Source organism: Ursus americanus, chromosome 20 (genome assembly GCF_024610735.1).
Source record: "Ursus americanus isolate L20-20 chromosome 20, mUrsAme1.1.p, whole genome shotgun sequence".
Taxonomy (NCBI): Eukaryota; Metazoa; Chordata; class Mammalia; order Carnivora; family Ursidae; genus Ursus; species Ursus americanus.
This window is the reverse complement of record NC_142146.1, coordinates 27013882-27032022: the sequence shown is the minus strand read 5'-3', so window position 1 is coordinate 27032022 and position 18141 is coordinate 27013882. Positions and strand designations below refer to the sequence as shown.

Genomic DNA, 18141 nt, shown 5'->3' with positions numbered 1-18141 from the left:
CTAAGAGGCAGCCCCTAGATTAGAAATAGCCTGTACAGAGCACGTGCCCTCAACCCTCTTCTCCCTTAACCGTGATAGACATTGCTAATCAATTGCAATACTCTTTTCTGTGAGCCTAGACCCAGTCTCAAAGTCCCTTTTAACACAGTGATCCAGGCAGGTACTGCCACTTGACCCATAGCACTCTAATGATTGCTAGCCTGCATGGATAATGACTTCACAAAACGAATTTCCTTGGTGTCCAGCTGGCTTTCCTCGGGTAAAAACTGGACTTTAACCCTTCTTTTCTTTTTCCCAGAAGAGTAGATAGATTCTAACCAAAACAATTCCTTGTGGTGCGCAAGGGGGCCCTGGGAAAGAACAACAGCATTTTAGGAAGTCAACACTCAATAGGATGGGAGAATTCATAGGACATATTTTTGTTTGCTTGCTTTTTGCTTTTCCAGAGGCAAACTCCCAAGGTTTATAGACAGTTCTCTTCAAGTTCTACTACTATCACTGATTTAGATCTCACCAGGAAGTTTCCGTATGGAATTCACAACAGTAACAGTAATAATAGTTCCTAGATCACAATTATTTGGGTTGCAAATAACATATATTTCTATAGTGAGCACTTTGATACTGCAGCTGTTCAAGAAACAGGTATGCAGCTAGAAGGCAAGTTTATCATTAATGAGGGACGTGACAAAAAGGAGGGTGTCTCAGAGGAAGTGACAGTGGCAACATTTTCATATTAAAGGAACTCTGAAGGGTATTTCACCATAAGAAATGGGTAAAATGTTAGATGCAGATCTAAAGTTAGAACAGATATGACAATTTGCCAAAGCAGAGAAAAGACGCTCTGAAGGTAAGCACTGTTCAAACTACTCTTGATAGAATTTTTCAAAGAAATAAAACATTTAATCAATGTTTCTAATGTTTTAAGTAACACTCTATTAAATAAATGTAACTTACTATTTTTTAAATATCCCTATACGTTTGTAAATGAAAGTAAGTTTTTAATATTTTGGAAAAAAATATTTTATGGAGCAGTTGTAATTTTTCCTGTTAATTATTAAGATTGCTTTGTACAGTTTCAGCTTGCCTGGTCATTTTCATGCTCCTGCACTACCATGCAAAGTGAGGACTGCCTGTCTACGGGTAAAACAAGAAGAAATTCAAAATGATAGGATTGTACTCATGCCTTGGTAACGTAAGTCTATTTTAAAGTATCATTGGAGTTTGGGGAAAAAATAAAAGGTACAATAATATTGTAGACACATCTGCCAATGCAAATCAATAATTCACATAGGTATTTCAAAGGTGTGTGATGCATTTGAGACAGAGATCACCTGGGTACTCATTTGCCTGGTGTGGAGGAAGACTTTAAGATGAAAAGGATGGAGAACAGGTGTGAATCACCATATAATGTCTCATCCTCAGAAAACATGGCAGCTGCTGTCAAACTGTCTTAACATTTGCTTCCTTAAAGAAGTCTGCACCAATTAGAAGGCCATTGGCTGCAGGTGCATCAGGACTTCAGCTCCTCTTGCTGGGCCTTTCTCTTGGCTCTCCTTTTACTTGCATATTGGCTCTATTTCAGGCTGGCAGCAAATGGTGACAGCTGTAGCAGGCATCACGTCCAAATGCCAAGCTGTCCAGAGGCAAATAAGGGCTGTCTCTCCTACAGTCTACTTCTCAGGAGGAAACAAAAGCCCTCCAGCCTGTTGGCCACAGCTGGACCCCTGGCCACTGTATCAGTCAGGGTTCAGGATGGAAAACTAAAGCCGCTCTATGTATTCTGGATCGAAGGGGTTTAACATAGAATTGGGGGCATACACATCTCCTGGGAGAGCCAGGGGAGCAGACTTCAGAAACTCTATCCTTAAAGATCAGAGGAGCTGACCCTGAACAACCTTAACCTCAAACACCTAAGTGTGTAACTCCTCGAATTTGTGCCAGGAAGCTCCAGCGACTCTCTCATCTGCCCACCTATACAGCTACGACCATCTCTAGAGGAATAACACCAGCCTCTTTGCAAATCCTGACCTGAATTCCTCTTGTGTGCAATGGCCTGAAACAGGACGGAGATGGTGATTCTGGACAGCATGGATCCTAGACTTAAAAGGGAATTGTGGTCCACGCTGGCAGCAGACAGTCCAGCATACCCGCCCTTAAAGTAGCTCCAGCAAAGGGGACTGGGCCACTGGGATTGGTTGAGGCCCATTAGGCTTTTCCTTTGATCCTGGGGGTAAGGTAAAGTCACTCTCAACATGTCACTTGGGGGAGGATTGAAACCCAGCCGCCTCCCTCTCAAATCAGTGCTCGACTAGCAAGGAAAGTAAGGAAAAACTGTTGGTTAGACAACCAGCAGTGCCTGCTCCATGCTGTGTCGCAACATAATCATAATTTTCTTTGCAAAGAAATATATTTGTTACCAAAGTAGCTCGCTGTATATTTTAAAGAAGTATGCTATATAACATTCACCATACATACCTATTATTACCCACAAGGTACAATCTTCTGCAAGCAGTTCAAATTCCAGACTAAATTGTAAAATTATAGTCAGCTGATTGATAATGTATAGTGTTACTGCATTCAGTAAAAAGTTAAAGCTCCTTTTAGAAAATCCTCCATTAGCTCTCTCCTTCAGATAACTGGCCAGATTTATTTGTCTGTGGCCTCTTTATATGCCTTACCGGCAGCACCCTGAGCACATTCTAGATTTAATGAACGTATTTGCATGGTTCAAATTTACAAGATCGGCCATCCCCCCCCCTTTCCTCCTGCCCTCCCTCCTAATTCCCATTTGGCTGTTGCTTTACATCCTAGTTAAAGCCATTCCAGTTTCCTCAGAGACTGTGGGACCCATTTTCCCCTGGGAAAAGGGAAGCTGATGGCTGTGAATCCATTTGGGGGCCCGAGGAAAGAATGCAAATGTCAAGGATGCTAATTTCTGGTCTTCTCACCAGGGTGGTTTACAGTAAATCCTTTCTATAAGAAAGCCCTAAAGATGAGCTTTTGTGGGGTGTGGTGGGGGGGAGGGAGGTATCAGGAAAGTTATGTTTGTGCAGGCGCCAGGGAGTGGCTTCTGTTCTAGAAGGGCCCCACAGCTCAGCGTTTCCTCCCACATGCCTCCTCGAATATGCAAGCTGCATATGTATTTATAACTCTGCAGTAAAAAAGTGAACTTTATTAGCAGAGATAACTGTCATAATTCAAGCAACTGCACTCTGCAGAGCAACCAGAGACTATAGGCACCAGGATTATATATGTTCAGACAAATCATGTGCAAGTGCAGGGGAACTATGAGTCACTGGGCATAAACCAGGAAGGAGGAAGGGCTAGAATTGACTGTCCCTGTAGGGGACTCGGGGGGTCCAGAGAACATGTCCAAAAAGCTTCTTCTAGGGAATTGTTATATCCGGGGGTTTAGTGACTCTATCATGCATTTTAGCATCTACCCATTCTAGCAGCAGCCCTCAATAAATATTTGTTGACTGAGCGAGTGAATGAAATGTTGACCCTGGCAATGTGCTCCTGAATTGTTCTATGTGTGTGTAAATCTTCTCCCCTTCCCAGTCAAACATTTATTCTAAACCAGTGGAGCCACAGCTGTGCAATTGAAGAGCTGCCTCCACGATCACTATTAGCCAAGCGAGGCTCTAAGCCAGTGGTTCTCAGGCTCGGCTGCACGTTAGAATCATTTGGGGGATGCTTGAAAAGTCCAGCGCTCAGGCCTAACGTCAGACCAGTTAAAATCAGAATCTCTGGAGCTGAGGCCTGGGCATCAGAACTCTGAGCCCGAGCACCCCTGCTCGAAAGGCAGCATAGAAACAGCTCTGGCTTAGGAATCAGGAGACCGAGAAGCTGCCCCTCAGCATAAAAGGGGGCCAGTGCCACTGTCACTGGGGCCCAAAGTGCAGATAGGGAAGAAATAATATTCTGATGCAACTTAGGAATTTGTTTTTATACTCATGTGGAATTTGAGGAGGGGAGGGTGCGTCACATGTCTTGGGAATACATAACACTTCAAACAAAATGATGCCACGCTGGGAAGTGAGATGGGAAGCTATTGGATGGTTCCTCCCCGCCCCGGTTAGTGACCCTTCTCCAGCCTTCACATAAGCTCTGGAGCTGTCTGCATGCCGCCCAGGGGTCCCAGAGTCCTCTCTGGCCAGCTCATCCGGGTCTTCGGAGAGGTTGAGGAGAGGTGGGTAACTGCTGTTTGGGTTCATAAACTCGTTGGGGGAGGGGCGGCTGAGCTGGCACCCGGGGTAGAGGAGCTGTGACTCAGGGGAAATTCTAAGTTGCTACAAGCTGTGGAAGTGTGTGTCAGTGGGAGGTGAGAAAGGCAAACAGAGGGCTGAAAACCGTGCCAGGAACCTGCCTAGTGGATAATCAAAACTTGACTATAAATAACTAATGAAACGATGATCGCGTTGGGGAAGTTATTTTGTAAAGCAGCAGACAGGCAAGATGAGCGCGGCCCTTGAGCAGATTCTCGAGCTGTTCAGAAGGCCGAGTGAAAATGAAGACCGCCTGTCTGGTGGTGCCTCTACGTAAACAATGTTTTCAGATAACTGAATGCTACCCTCACGGACGTCAAAAAGCCCCCCAACATCTAAATTGTGTGAGGGAAGTTTTTCTAAAATGGATTATATTCTCCCCAGAGATGGTGAACAGAGTGCGTAGTCATATATTGGCTTTCGGTGGCCCAGGAAGCAGAGCCCAGATTTCCTTCTAAATAGTTATTTATTTATTTATTTATTTATTTATTTATTTATTTATTTATCTATTTACTTATTTGAGAGAGAGAGAGAGAGCGTGCATGCGCAGGGGGAGGAGCAGAGGGAGAGAGAGAGGGAGAGGGAGAATCCTCAAGCAGACTCCCCACTGAGCACAGAGCCTGACCCCAGGACTCCATCCCAGGACCCTGAGATCATGACCTGAGCTGAAATCAAGAGTCCGAAGCTTCACAGACTGAGCCCCCCAGGCGCCCCCCAGAGTTCCTTCTGAATCACCCTTCTCATGCGCCCTCAGTCTGGGCTGTAGGAGTAGAGCATGAGACCAAGGCTTAAGGCCATCAGAGTGTCTTGTTTCTCCTGGCTACAGGTCAGGGCTCTAGTGCATGGGCTTTGTGACAACTATTCCCTTTGCTTTGAGCCCTTCTGGCTCTCAGGCCCTCAGCTATGTTTTGAATAGATCCAATTACTGCAAGTCTGGCCCCTATATAAGTAGAGAATATGGCAATGAATGTATTATTATTTCTTTTAGTATTCTTAGAATTCACTTTGGTTTTTGAATATTTTCAAAAGATTTGTAAAACTGTTACTATCCCATGACCTGAAAATACACTATGGAAAAAGAGCTCAGGAAAGTCATTTAAAATAATCCACACCTAGTTTCGGTCTCATTTCTCTAAATATTTTGTGCACAGCCCTGTCCTGCCTTCGTACCCTAAGCATGGCAATACTGACATATCCAGAGTGGCACAGTTACAGTAGAATGAAACCGTATACCATTTATCCCTCAATCAGCTTTCATGAGACTCACGTCATTATAGACCTTTAAGAGGAAAACTGTGTATTGTGGAAAATTTTATATAAAACCCCGTGTACCTGACTCAGTTGTGAAACTCCCCCAGGCCTAATGGTTTAGAATCGTGGGTGAATTTAGGCTCACGAATGGATCAAGTTCCTGTACTTGGTTCATTGCTGAGCTAGTGAAGGGAGGTGGGATGCTGTCAGAAGCCACCACATCAAGATGTGACAAGGCGAGAGGAAACCGCCAAATCACTCCCAGCTGTAGAGACATTAAGTGTGGGGAAGACAGCCCTGGAAGCCTCACTAGGCCCTGTTCTGAGGGCCTCATTATTACTACCCAGAAGGACAACTGAGGTTCACACTTTGTGCTATTAAGAAAAGTCTACAATTATGGCCACACGGCTTTTTTCCAAGGCAGGGAAGTGTGCAGTACACCTCAGGAAGCTTTACATCAAAGACTGGTTGGTATGGACATTTCAAATGGCAAATTTGAATTATCTGAGAAAATTTTATGCAGATTCCTCAATTAAAAGGAATAGGATGGAAACATTTAAAAGATAGAGGAGAGCAAGCTTTCCGTTCCAGTTGTGTTATTAACTGGCTATGTGGTCTGGGAGCTCAGTTTCCTTATTTTTAAACTACACTGCCTAATATGACAGCCACTTGCTATTTATAGCTATTTAAATTTAAATAAAAAATAAATAAAATGGAAAACTCAGTTCCTCAGACACATTTCAAATATTCAACAGCGCGCAGTGTGGTGAGTGGCTATCGCATCTGAGAGCACGGAAATAGAACGTGTCCATTATCAACAAACGTTCTGTTAGTCCACCCTGAGCTAGACCCTAAGAAGAAAATATGTTTCATTTAGATGCCACTGCCTGTTGATTGATAATAGTAAAGGAATGCATCTCTGAGCTTCTGCTCAGGATGTGAGCCATCGCTGCCCTCTCTGAGAGCGGCTCCCCATTCCACAAGAGCGGGCACCAGGTGGCCATTTTGAGTGCTGTCATTTCCCTTTAGATTAGGGCTTATGGGACCAGGGGGGTTCACCTGACCCCAGCACAGTCAGAGTTTCTCCCTCGGGAATTTGATGCCGAGATTCAGACACAGTCACTATCGGAGGCTGTACCTGGAATAAGTAAACATGGGTGCTGGGAGTGGCCACATGGCCTCAAGCAGATTGGAGATGCAAAGAAAGCCAGACTGCAGAGAGCAAAAGTGAAACAAGCAGGCAGAAACACGCAGAGGTAAGGGACAGAGTTCTGCTGGCTTTCTGGTTCCTGGTTCCTGAGGCCTAGCTGCATTCTTTTCCTTGACTATTTTATGACAGCCTTGTACGCTTCTGTGAAATTCCTCCTTATTTGCTCAAGGTGGCTCGAGTTGGTTTCTATTACTTGTAACTAAAGAGCCTTATCTAAAGCAGTAGTAGTTTCCGAGAACAGAGAACTCTGAAGCTCTATTCAGACTTGGCAGAAGAATGTAGTGATGGATTGATGATGTCTGCCACAGGCACCAGCCGGGTAAGTTGAGGCATACATGCTAAATGTTTGCCATTCCTGATTAGTCAGTCTCTGAAATGATCTTCAGTTCTCAAATTCCTTTGTTTCTCTGGGGATTCTTAGTTTTGTTTTTTTTTTCTGATAATGCTTGATGAATAACATGTTTTTGTTTCATTCCCTGACGTTTACTATTAACTGTTTTCATTGGTGAAATAAAGTATCATGACATTTTAAGACCTTAGATAATAAATTGGAACTATGAAGCATCAAAGTCTTGAAGTTTTACATAAAATGTGAACTCTAAATTCAGCAAGCTTTCAGCAAATTGTGACTTTTAGTAATGCTGGCCAAATTCCCTAAAGCTGGTGTCCTATAGACATTCTTTGGAAATTACTACAAGGCTAAACTGAAAATCTAAATAATGTCAAATTTATCAAGGTAGTCAAGTACAGTTCACCTAAAATAGCTTCTTCTTAACTGAAGAAATTTAACCAAGATTTGCTTATTTAATAATTATAATGTACTTTGTTTGACCCAGTGAGCTATAGTTTTTCCCCATGAGACAGTTCTGATCAAATATATGAAAACTGAGGCAGGAAATGAACTGAAAAAAGACTGTTAGGTGTGGGACCACAGGCAACAGCTGTAAGAATACAGAGATAGGGCTATGTAACTAGCCAGGGAGAACTCGAAACTGAACCAGTGGTCCAGAGACAGCAGTTGAAAATGTGTTTTCAAAATGCACACAGATATGAGAGGTCAAAAAGCAAGGGAATAGAGCAATATCACTTAGGGTCTGCACAGGAAAGACCTTGTTTGCTTGCTTAAGACCAGGTTGGTATGAATGGAAGAATTAGAAATGTAGCAATGCTTTCTCCTACACAGCAAGGCTTTACCAAGATGCCTCCAATTAAACATCCTCCCTCCATAACCATTGTCATGGATAGATCCTAGTATGGTTCCATTTTTATGCCCTGTTATAATCTCCTCCCTTTGAGTGCGGGTGGGACTAGGAACTCACCCTAGAATATGGCAAGCGTGTCACTCTTATGATTATATTATTATATGTCACTCTCACGATTATGTTATTATGTACATATATAGCTCTGTCTTGCTAGCACACATTGGAGAGACTCCAATAGGCCTCGGAGGAGTAAGATGCCATGCCACAAGAGGGCCTAGGAAAAGGCCCACATGGCAAGAAATTTTGAGTGGCCCATATTTGCTGACAGGAGCCCCCACTGACAGTAAGAATACAGGCCCTAGTGCTACAACTACAAGGAGATTAATTCTGCCAGTGGCCTGAAGGAGCCTGGAAGCAGATCTTTCCCCAGTCGAGCCTCTGATGAGACCACAGCCTTTGCCAACACCTGGATGGCAGCCTTATGAGACTCTGAGCTTAGCTGTGCCTGGACTTCTGACCTATAGAGACTGTGAGAAAAAAAATGTATATTATTTTAAGCTTCTGAGTTTTTGGTAATTTGTTATGTAGTGATAAAAAACTAATACACTTATTTTGACCATGGTCTATCACAGTAGTTCTCAAGGCTTTCTTTTAGCTGCAGAGACCTACAGTTAAGCAAAAGCACACTTGGAAGCCCAAGACATAAAACAAATAAAAGTGGAATTGCTTCATTTTTAGCAGGGTAGAGGGTATGGAGCCCTTACCAGCTGGGCTCTCCTGGCTTGATGGTGACCCAAGAGGAAACTCTGTAGAGAACATTCTGAAAACCAGAAGGTAAATTGAAGAGAGAGCATAAGGTTGCTGATCCAGCTACATTCTTCAGGCTGCCAGGAAGAGATGTATGCAGGTGACCTTCCATGATGGAATACAGTGGACATTGTTGATGCACTCCCCAGAATCCTCACATTTCTTTACTGTTTCTGGTCACTCCTTCCCTGGCTTCAGTGTGCATTGCCTTCAATAGTCTATACCTGTAACTCTTTTTCCTAGAACTCTCTTTGGGCAACTAGAGCTGCCTAGTATCACAAGCAGGACATACCCAGGAGTTTAGGTCCCCTGCTGAGGAGGCCTTACACAAAGGACTGATTGGTAGGGGGCTATGAAAACCAGCCTCCCTCACCTTGAGTTGGGGCAACCTCTGAAGTATAACTTATACTCCAGAATTTGCCATCTGGATTAGGCTGAAGGTAGCCTCTGGAGGACTGCTGAAATCACACATGCTGAGCTTTCCCTGCATCCCTATCCTGTCCTCCAGTTCCTACCAGCTTCTCCTGGGAGCACTTTCTTAATAATTGCTTTGCACATTAATCCTCATTTCAATGTCTGTTTCTGGGGAACCCCACTTGAGACGTGGGAGTTTCCTGAGAGGCTATATGAGCAACTGAGATATCTTAACATCTCTGGGGCTCAGCATTTATAAGTTCCTGGTGGTTACGTTCCAATCTGGGCTCCAGAACCCTGTCCGGTCCTCACATTAATTCTTATTACATGTGTACTTGGTGCGTATTCTTATTATGTATGTCATTTAACATTTTTAGTAGCCATATTTTGAAAATTAAGTTTAATAACATTTTATTTAACAAAGTAAATATTATTTTAACATGTAACCAGCATTAAAAATACTAATAATATTTTTTATGTTGTCTTTTAATACTAGATCTTTGGAACCCGGTATACATTTTTTATACATACAGCACCTCTCAATTTGGATGCTAGATTTTCATTGGAATTCTAGATTTCAAAAAATTTACAACTTGAGAAAATGTAGATTTACATACCCAAGTTGTTACAAACATGCTTAATGGTTTTCTAATAATTGAAGTAAGTATCAATTTTTTAAATTAAAATTAAGTGACATTAACTATTCAGTTTTTCATTTGCATGAGTTATATTTCAAGTGTTCAGCAGTCTCGTGTAGCTAGGGGCTGCTGTTTTGGACAATACAGCCCTAGGCCCTCATCCCTCTACCTTAGACTTGGCTCTGGGGCCTCCGTGGGCTGATGGGAGTGGGGAGGAGATGCCAGTGTAAGTCATGTTGGACTGGTGTCGAGATGGTGTTTGGTGACCACTCAGGATCCTGAACACAGAAACCTTGTCCTGCCACTCACCCATGGAGCACTGTTTTAGGTCTGTTTTCCAAGAAGCAGAGCCTGAAAAAGAGTTTTGGGTGTACGCAGTTTATTGAGGAATGCCCTGGAAAGAAACTTGTAAGAGAGTGAGGGAAGCATGATAGGCAAAGGAATGAGCCAATCAGGGATGTGGTCTCAGGTAAATTCCTGCCTTGGCCTGTGCTGTGGGGACTCTGCAATGTAAACCGCATTACAGAGTTATCCCACCTTGATGCAGGGGGACAGGGCTTTATACCCCTGTATCCATCAGTCACTGGTTGCTTGGGGTGAGAGTGAGGATGACACCTCCCCAAATTTTCTAGGTGAGATGGCTCATCCAATAGCAATTGTCCAAAGAAGGTCACAGGTAGAAGCTTCCGGCCCTCACACTTGCAGAAGCCAGAAGATGGGTGTACTGGCTGGTGAGGGAGATTGAGACAGGACTCCGATAACCCATAGCCACTTAAATACAGAGGGCCAGGCTAGGACCAGACACTATTACCTTCTGGCCTGAAGCCCCAGTGTGGAATCGTAGTGAGGTGTGTGTCTGCCTCCTGGGTGTGCGCAGGGAGGTGTGCTGTCCCGAGGAGAGGAGTGGTCCATTCTGGATGGTTGGGGAAGTGGGGGACTCTTCTAGCGGGTTCTCCTGGGGTGATTTACTCACTTCAGTGCATCTGATCCAGTGTACTTTAGTCATTGTTCCTACCTGGCTTAATGATCAGTGAATTTGGATAATATATTGTGCTAGAAATTCCTTTTCAGGAGGTACTTTTAAGCTGTTAGTCTCAAAATGAAACGAAATCCACTTCTCAGAAGTTTTCTTAACCTTTTTTTTTTGTAAGTAGTTTTTTTGTAAGTAGTTTTTTTTTTAATCTAAGACCTTCTCATGGGCCTTATTATTAAATTTACTTCTCCATCTCATTACGGATAATGGTGTGAAGACTTATTGGAACATTTCTTAGGGGCCCTCGTTAGTTTTTTAATTGTGATAATATATTGTGGGGCCACAAGGGCTTCCTTGGATAGAGAATTGAGGTCTAGAATCCAAACAAGTCAGGCATGCTCATCCGCCCTTTTTTCCTGGGTCAACGTTAAATCTCATCTAGACTTCTGCGTCACACGTTTTGGATGGCAAAGAAAAGTGAAAAAAAGGAAAAGCAAAGAGACTGGATCCCCCAAAGGAGATATAAACCCAAACGCGGTGGCCCAGTATGAAGACTTGTTCTTCATTCATTCCCCTAAGGAACATTTAGTTAGTGCCTCTGCTGGGCCAGGTGTCGTGTGAGGTTGTGAAGGCAAATTCCAAGGAGCAGTTCCAAGGCCATTTTGAGTAATGGCAACATGACTAAAATAAGTGCTGCTGTGGGGTTTTTGGTATCCAAATGTAGGGACAGGCCAAGAGAGGTGGGGCTTGGGGAGGGCAAGGATGAGTCTAGGACAGTCTAGGTCAGCAGGGAGTGCCGAGAAGTATAGCAACGGGCCCCAGCGAGTCTGCCAGGGACTCCAAGGAAAGAGTTGAGGTCAGTCTGGGGCACTGGCCCAGCGGCAGAGTCTGAGTAAGCAAGTTAAGGTCAGCTTTCAGAAGCCCAGGCCAAGGAGAAGGGCTCAGGCTGACGGAGCTGGGCACACAGGCATGACAGTGCCAGGTGCCAGGTACAGATGATAATGTAGTTAGCACCTAGGACTTGCCAGGCACATTGAATACATTTCCTCCTCACAACAACCTTGCAAGGTAAGTATGAGGTTCAGAAAGACTAAAACAGTGCTTCTCAAACTTCAATGAGCCTATGAATCATCTGAGGAACGTGTTAAAATGCAGATTCTGATTCAACAGGTCTGGGGTGGGGCCCAACGTTGAACATTTCTTTTTTCTTTTTTTTTTTAATTTTATTTATACAGGGAGAGAGAGAGCGCGCGCACAAGCAGGGAGAGCAGCAGGCAGAGGGAGAGGGAGAGGCAGGCTCTCCGCCAAGCAGAAAGCCTGACGGTCCCAGGACGCTGAGATCATGATCTGAGCCGAGGGCAGATGCTTGAGGCGCCCCTCAAGATTGAACATTTCTAACAAGTTCCAGGTAATGCTGATACTGTTGGTCCACACACCATACTTTGAGTATCGAGATGTTAAAACCCTTACCACAAAGTCAATGCTTTTATTATTATGAAGGGAAAGGCAGACGATGAAAGGCAGGGAAACGAAAGTGGTCTAGTTTGAGAGTCTAATTTTCCATAAACACGGTCATGGCCCTGGGCCCTGGCCCGTGGCTGTCTGCCTCCTGGGTGTGCGCAGGGAGGTGTGCTGTCCCGAGGAGAGGAGTGGTCCATTCTGGACGGTTGGGGAAGTGGGGGACTCTTCTAGCGGGTTCTCCTGGGGTGATTTACTCACTTCAGTGCATCTGATCCAGTGTACTTTAGTCATTGTTCCTACCTGGCTTAATGATCAGTGAATTTGGATAATATATTGTGCTAGAAATTCCTTTTCAGGAGGTACTTTTAAGCTGTTAGTCTCAAAATGAAACGAAATCCACTTCTCAGAAGTTTTCTTAACCTTTTTTTTTTTGTAAGTAGTTTTTTTGTACGTAGTTTTTTTTTTTTTTTTTAATCTAAGACCTTCTCATGGGCCTTATTATTAAATTTACTTCTCCAGGGGCGCCTGGGTGGCACAGCGGTTAAGCGCCTGCCTTCGGCTCAGGGCGTGATCCCGGCGTTATGGGATCGAGCCCCACATCAGGCTCCTCCGCTGTGAGCCTGCTTCTTCCTCTCCCACTCCCCCCGCTTGTGTTCCCTCTCTCGCTGGCTGTCTCTATCTCTGTTAAATAAATAAATAAAATCTTTAAAAAAAAAAATTTACTTCTCCATCTCATTACGGATAATGGTGTGAAGACTTATTGGAAGATTTCTTAGGGGCCCTCGTTAGTTTTTTAATTGTGATAATAATCATTATATATATATATATATTTAAAAGACCTTGCATTCATAAGATGCTTTATAGTTTCTAGAATGCTTTCATTGACATTTTCTTCATTTTGATCTCCTTACACCTCAGGAGGTCTGTGTTACTAATTCCAGTTTATAGAGGAGAAAACAGAGGCACAGAAAGGTGAAGTGAACTGCTCAGGGTCACGTAGCTACATAAATGGTGGAGATAATAATATTTTTTGAGGCTTTTCTGGTGTCAGGCACTGTGCTAAGAGTTTTATATGTAGTAGGTCATTTAGTCCTTGCCCCAAACCCATTATTATCCCCATTTTACAGATGAGAACATGGAGGCCCAGAGGGATTATCTATTTATTCAAGGTCACATGGCTAACAAGGGGGTAGAGCCAAGGTCTGAACTGAGGCAGAGGAACATCTAACTTCGACACTAGAAAGGGCATGTTGCAATGTTTGCAAAAAACAAAAGCAAAGCATGTAAAGCTCCGTTCTAGAGTCATGGTGCCCTGGCTGGCCACAGAGAAGACCATAAAGGGCTTGGGTTATCATTCTCATATGGAAGAAAGGGCTTTGCCCCACTACCCAAATGGGTGGATGGTAAATAAGTCCTCTTAAAATCACCTGCTGGGGAATGCCTGGGTGGCTCAGTCGGTTAAGCATCTGCCTTCAGCTCAGGTCATGATCCCAGGGTCCTGCAATCGAGTACTACATCGGGCTCCCTGCTCAGCGGGGAGCCTGCTTCTCCCTCTCACTCTGCCTATCGCTCCCCCTGCTTGTGCTCTCTCTCTCTCTCTGTCAAATAAATAAATAAAATCTTTAAAAAAAAAAATCACCTGCTGGGCCCAGCCAGCACTATGTCTGAGGGTATCTGACATTTACCCTTTGGTGCAGGGCCAGCTCCCCAAACACTCCCACCCCAGTCTGCCCTTTCTTGTTCTTCTGACTCACCCTTGCTCAGCCCATGTGCACACTTGGGTGCCTGAATCAAAGTTCCAGCATGAAATCAACTTCACCCGGATGGTACAACTGAAAAGATTTTAAGGAGGGAACTGCTTATAGAGGTGTGATTCAGGTCAAGGGAACAAACAGGGTGTGGAGGCAAACCCAGAGACTAGCTGGAAGCTGTTGCCACCCTTTTAGGCTTGCAAGGGGCAAGGGAAAAGGGTCTTGCCAGAGGTTGTGTGGCCGGAGCTATTGAGGAGGTGTGGCTGTGGAAGGGCACAGCCAAGGCCACACAAGGCCACGGATAGGGTGCAAAGCTGAATCTTCTCTCCTCCCACTTTCCAGTCTCCTGAGAGTGCCTCTCATTACCGAGCCCAATCAGAAGCCAGCTGGAGAGGGAGCCCGGCTGATACAGTCCCCTGGGATCAGCTTCCCTGAGTAAGCAGGACAGAGGAAGGTGGAGAAGGGACTCAGGAGTGTGGGGGCAGTCAGAGAATAGCTAGCACATGACCACGTCGGTTCTTTCCTTCATACCCTGAACACTAGGCAGACTCCTCCCTCCTCTCTGCTTCAGTTCCACGTGCTGGGCTGCACTTTCCCATCATGCATCATCCACTCCCTTGACTCTGGGTTTTCTGACCCAAAGTTCTTTTCCCAAAAGGCTTCCCTGCTATGAGGAAAATGGAAGACTGGCTGGGAGGGTCCTGTCGTGCTTGAGAGTGAATTTACTGGATGTGTAAGCTGGTTTTCAGGAATTTGAATTGCTCCGGTGTGAAACTGAGCATATGCCATGTCTGGCTGACAGAGAACAAGAAGTTACAGACTGAGAGAGGCAGTCGTGGGCCAGATATTGCATCATGACACCTGTGGCATCATGGCGCCCTAACGAACAATGGTCTGTGAGGGCCACACCTTTGACATCTGAATGTTAAAGAAGGCTCTGAGTTCACGTAAAGCCTCTGACCTTGTGAGAACAGACCCTGGAGCCAGATTGCTTGGATCCAAATCTAAATGCCACCACTCACCGGCTGGGTGACCTCCGACAAGTTACTTCATTTCTCTGACCCCCGTTTTTCTCCTCTATAAAATAGGAATGATAAAAATACCTACCTGATAGGGTTGTTGTGAAGACTGACTGAGTTAATCCACAAAGTGGATTATAGAACCCCATATACAATAATCCTCTTATAAAAACAAAATTAAACAACTCTGCAGGGCTAGTGTCCAACCAAATAAGGGTTTTTAATAAAAAATTGGTGAAAATGTGTAAACACAGCAAGAAGCACAGGTAGTGAGAATTCAAACAAATGACAGGAAATATAATGAGGTTGAGGGGAGTGTATTCATCTACATGAATTTTCCATTTTAGTCTCACCATGGATTGAGCCACTGTGGTGAAACTCGATATCACTAACTCGGTGAATATTAGTACGCAGCCTATTCTAGACTTCCCAGGGAGAACTCTCATAAGTTAATGCCTCACCCAATCCCGTCTAAAGCTTTTTCAAAAGCTAATTCAAGTCACTTGGTGTTTGACCAAATTTTTGAGAAAATGTTTTAAAAAGCCAGTTTAAGAAGATTTCCTAAAATCTTATTTTCTCTATTGGCAAAAGCAAGAAACAATATTCCCACATAACAAGATTGTTCTGAAGAGTGGAGGCAAAGTGTCTGTCACATAGTATTTATTAAATATTAGCTCTCTTTATTGACTTTTATCACTTTAGCTTTGAAAAATTTGATAGGGTTAAACAAGAAAATATACTCTGTATCTTGACTTCTTTGAGGAATTGAATTCCATTTTTGGATAATTAAACTATAAGCCTATTAATAAGCATGGGTTTCATTTATATAAACTAGTATTATAAATGGAGGTATACAGTACCAATATGAAATCGTCTTATCAAAAGTACAGAATATTGGGGTGCCTGGATGGCTGTCGGTTAAGTGTCTGCCTTCAGCTCAAGTCATGATCCCTGGGTCCTGGGATTAAGTCCCACGTCAGGCTCATGGCTTGGTAGGGAGTCTGCTTCTCCCTCTCCCTCTGTCTCTCCCTCTGCTCATGCTCTCCCCCCCACCCAAAAGAGATACAGAAAATACAGAGGACATAAGAACATGTTAAATGACACCATGGGGATGCAATCAACCAAATCCAGACTGCAGGTATTTTAAACTGAATTACGTTCCTCTTACCCCTCAAACTCATATATTGAAGTTCTAACCCCAAATGTGCCTATATTGGGGGATAAGGCATATAAGGAGGTAATTAAGGTGAAATGAGATCATAAGGGTGGGGCCCTAATCCAATAACACGGAATCCTTATAAGAAAAGAAAGAGACAGGGGCGCCTGGGTGGCACAGCGGTTGAGCGTCTGCCTTCGGCTCAGGGCGTGATCCCGGCGTTATGGGATCGAGCCCCACATCAGGCTCCTCCGCTGGGAGACTGCTTCTTCCTCTCCCACTCCCCCTGCTTGTGTTCCCTCTCTCGCTGGCTGTCTCTATCTCTGTCAAATAAATAAATAAAATCTTAAAAAAAAAAAGAAAAAGAAAAGAAAGAGACATCAGAGATCCCTCTCTTTCTCCAAGTACACACAAGGAGAGGGAAAAACCATATGAGGAGACAGAGAAAAGGTGGCTGCCTACAGGTCAGGAAAAGATGCCCCACCAGAAACCAACCCTGCCAACACCTTAATCTTGGACTGGTAGCCTCCAGAATTGTCAGAAAATAAATTTCTGTTGCTTAAGCCACTTAGTCCCGGCTGTTTTGTTATGGCAGCCAAGAAGACGAATACAATAGGAAACTCTGGAGGACACCCACCCCAGTTTCTTCAACAAATAAATTGCAGTAAAAGAAAGAGAGAGAGAGGCAGACAGACAGAGAAACAGAGAGACAGAGGTAGAAGGGGACTGTAAAGATTAAAGAGACTTAAAAGACACATCCACCAAGCATATGTGTGGGCCTTATTTGGATCCTGTTTTAAACAAACTGGAAAGAAGAAAAAGAGAGAGAGACACAGAGAGATAACCACCCAATTTATGACATTTATGAGACAATTGGAAATTTGAACACTGACTGGATATTTCATGATGTTAGGTAATTTTTAGGTGTGACCAGCTTATTGCGGTTATGTTTTTTTTCTTTAAAAAAAGACTATTCAGATACATACCGAACTATTTACAGATGAAATGATGTGCTATCTAGAATCTGCTTCAAATTAATATGGAGGGTAGTGGGAGATAAAATAAATGCAACAGAATTGGCTATCTGTTGCTCTTTGTTGAAGCTGGTGATGGAATTTGCATGGGTACATTTAACTATTTTCTTTATTTTTGTGTGTGTTTGAAATTGTCTATAATAAAAAGTTAAAAGTTAATACTGGGGCACCTGGGTGGCTCAGTCATGAAGCGTCTGCCTTTGGCTCAGGGCATGATCCCAGAGTCTTGGGATTGAGCCCCACATCAGGCTCCTCCGCTGGGAGCCTGCTTCTTCCTCTCCTACTCCCCCTGCTTGTGTTCCCTCTCTCACTGGCTGTCTCTCTCTCTGTCAAATAAATAAATAAAATCTTTTTTTTTAAAAAGTTAATACTGGTTTTATAAGAGCTAGAAAATTCTTTTTCTTCTAGACTCGGTAGTATCTAGAAATACAATCTATTTATAGTGTTTGACAGTCATAGGACTTTACGAGCAAGGGAAATCTTGGCAAGAAGGTTCTGGTGGATATGTGAAAGCTTCCTGCATTCTACATACAGGTGCAAGAATAGTTCTTGGATTAAGAACCGTAAATGTCTATCAAGCACCTACTATAAGTAAGGCACACTCCTGGGTGCTACCAGCAAGATGGGATCTAGTCCCTGACCTCTTGTAGCTTACATCTGGGGCTGATTGACTAAGAGCAAGTAGGTCAATTGGGTAGACTTTTAAAATGTTTTTGGAACTAAGATAAGCGCTATCACAAAAATAAGGACTGAGATACTGGGATTCGTGTTTAGAGGGTAACTCAGAAAAACTCAGGGTGACTCAAAGCTGAGAGAGACCGATTAAGAGGAGCAAAAAGAACCACCCCTGGGAACAGTGCGGAAAGAACATTCAGGTAAGAAACAGGGAGGGCAAAGACTCTGCAGTGGAAGTTTGGTCTGTTGGAGGAACTGAAAGAAGACAGTGGGGTTGGGAGT

At 43.8% G+C, this 18141-nt stretch overlaps 1 long non-coding RNA gene across 1 annotated transcript; it reads left to right on the top strand.

Moving 5' to 3' along the window:
• The first annotated feature begins 708 nt into the window (after positions 1-708).
• On the top strand, positions 709-12998 carry LOC123788354 (uncharacterized). The gene is made up of 6 exons (XR_015727858.1): positions 709-847; positions 1074-1192; positions 8673-8838; positions 9649-9812; positions 11999-12171; positions 12744-12998. It is a non-coding gene; the product is annotated as an uncharacterized LOC123788354 (long non-coding RNA).
• The last annotated feature ends 5143 nt before the right edge of the window (positions 12999-18141 follow it).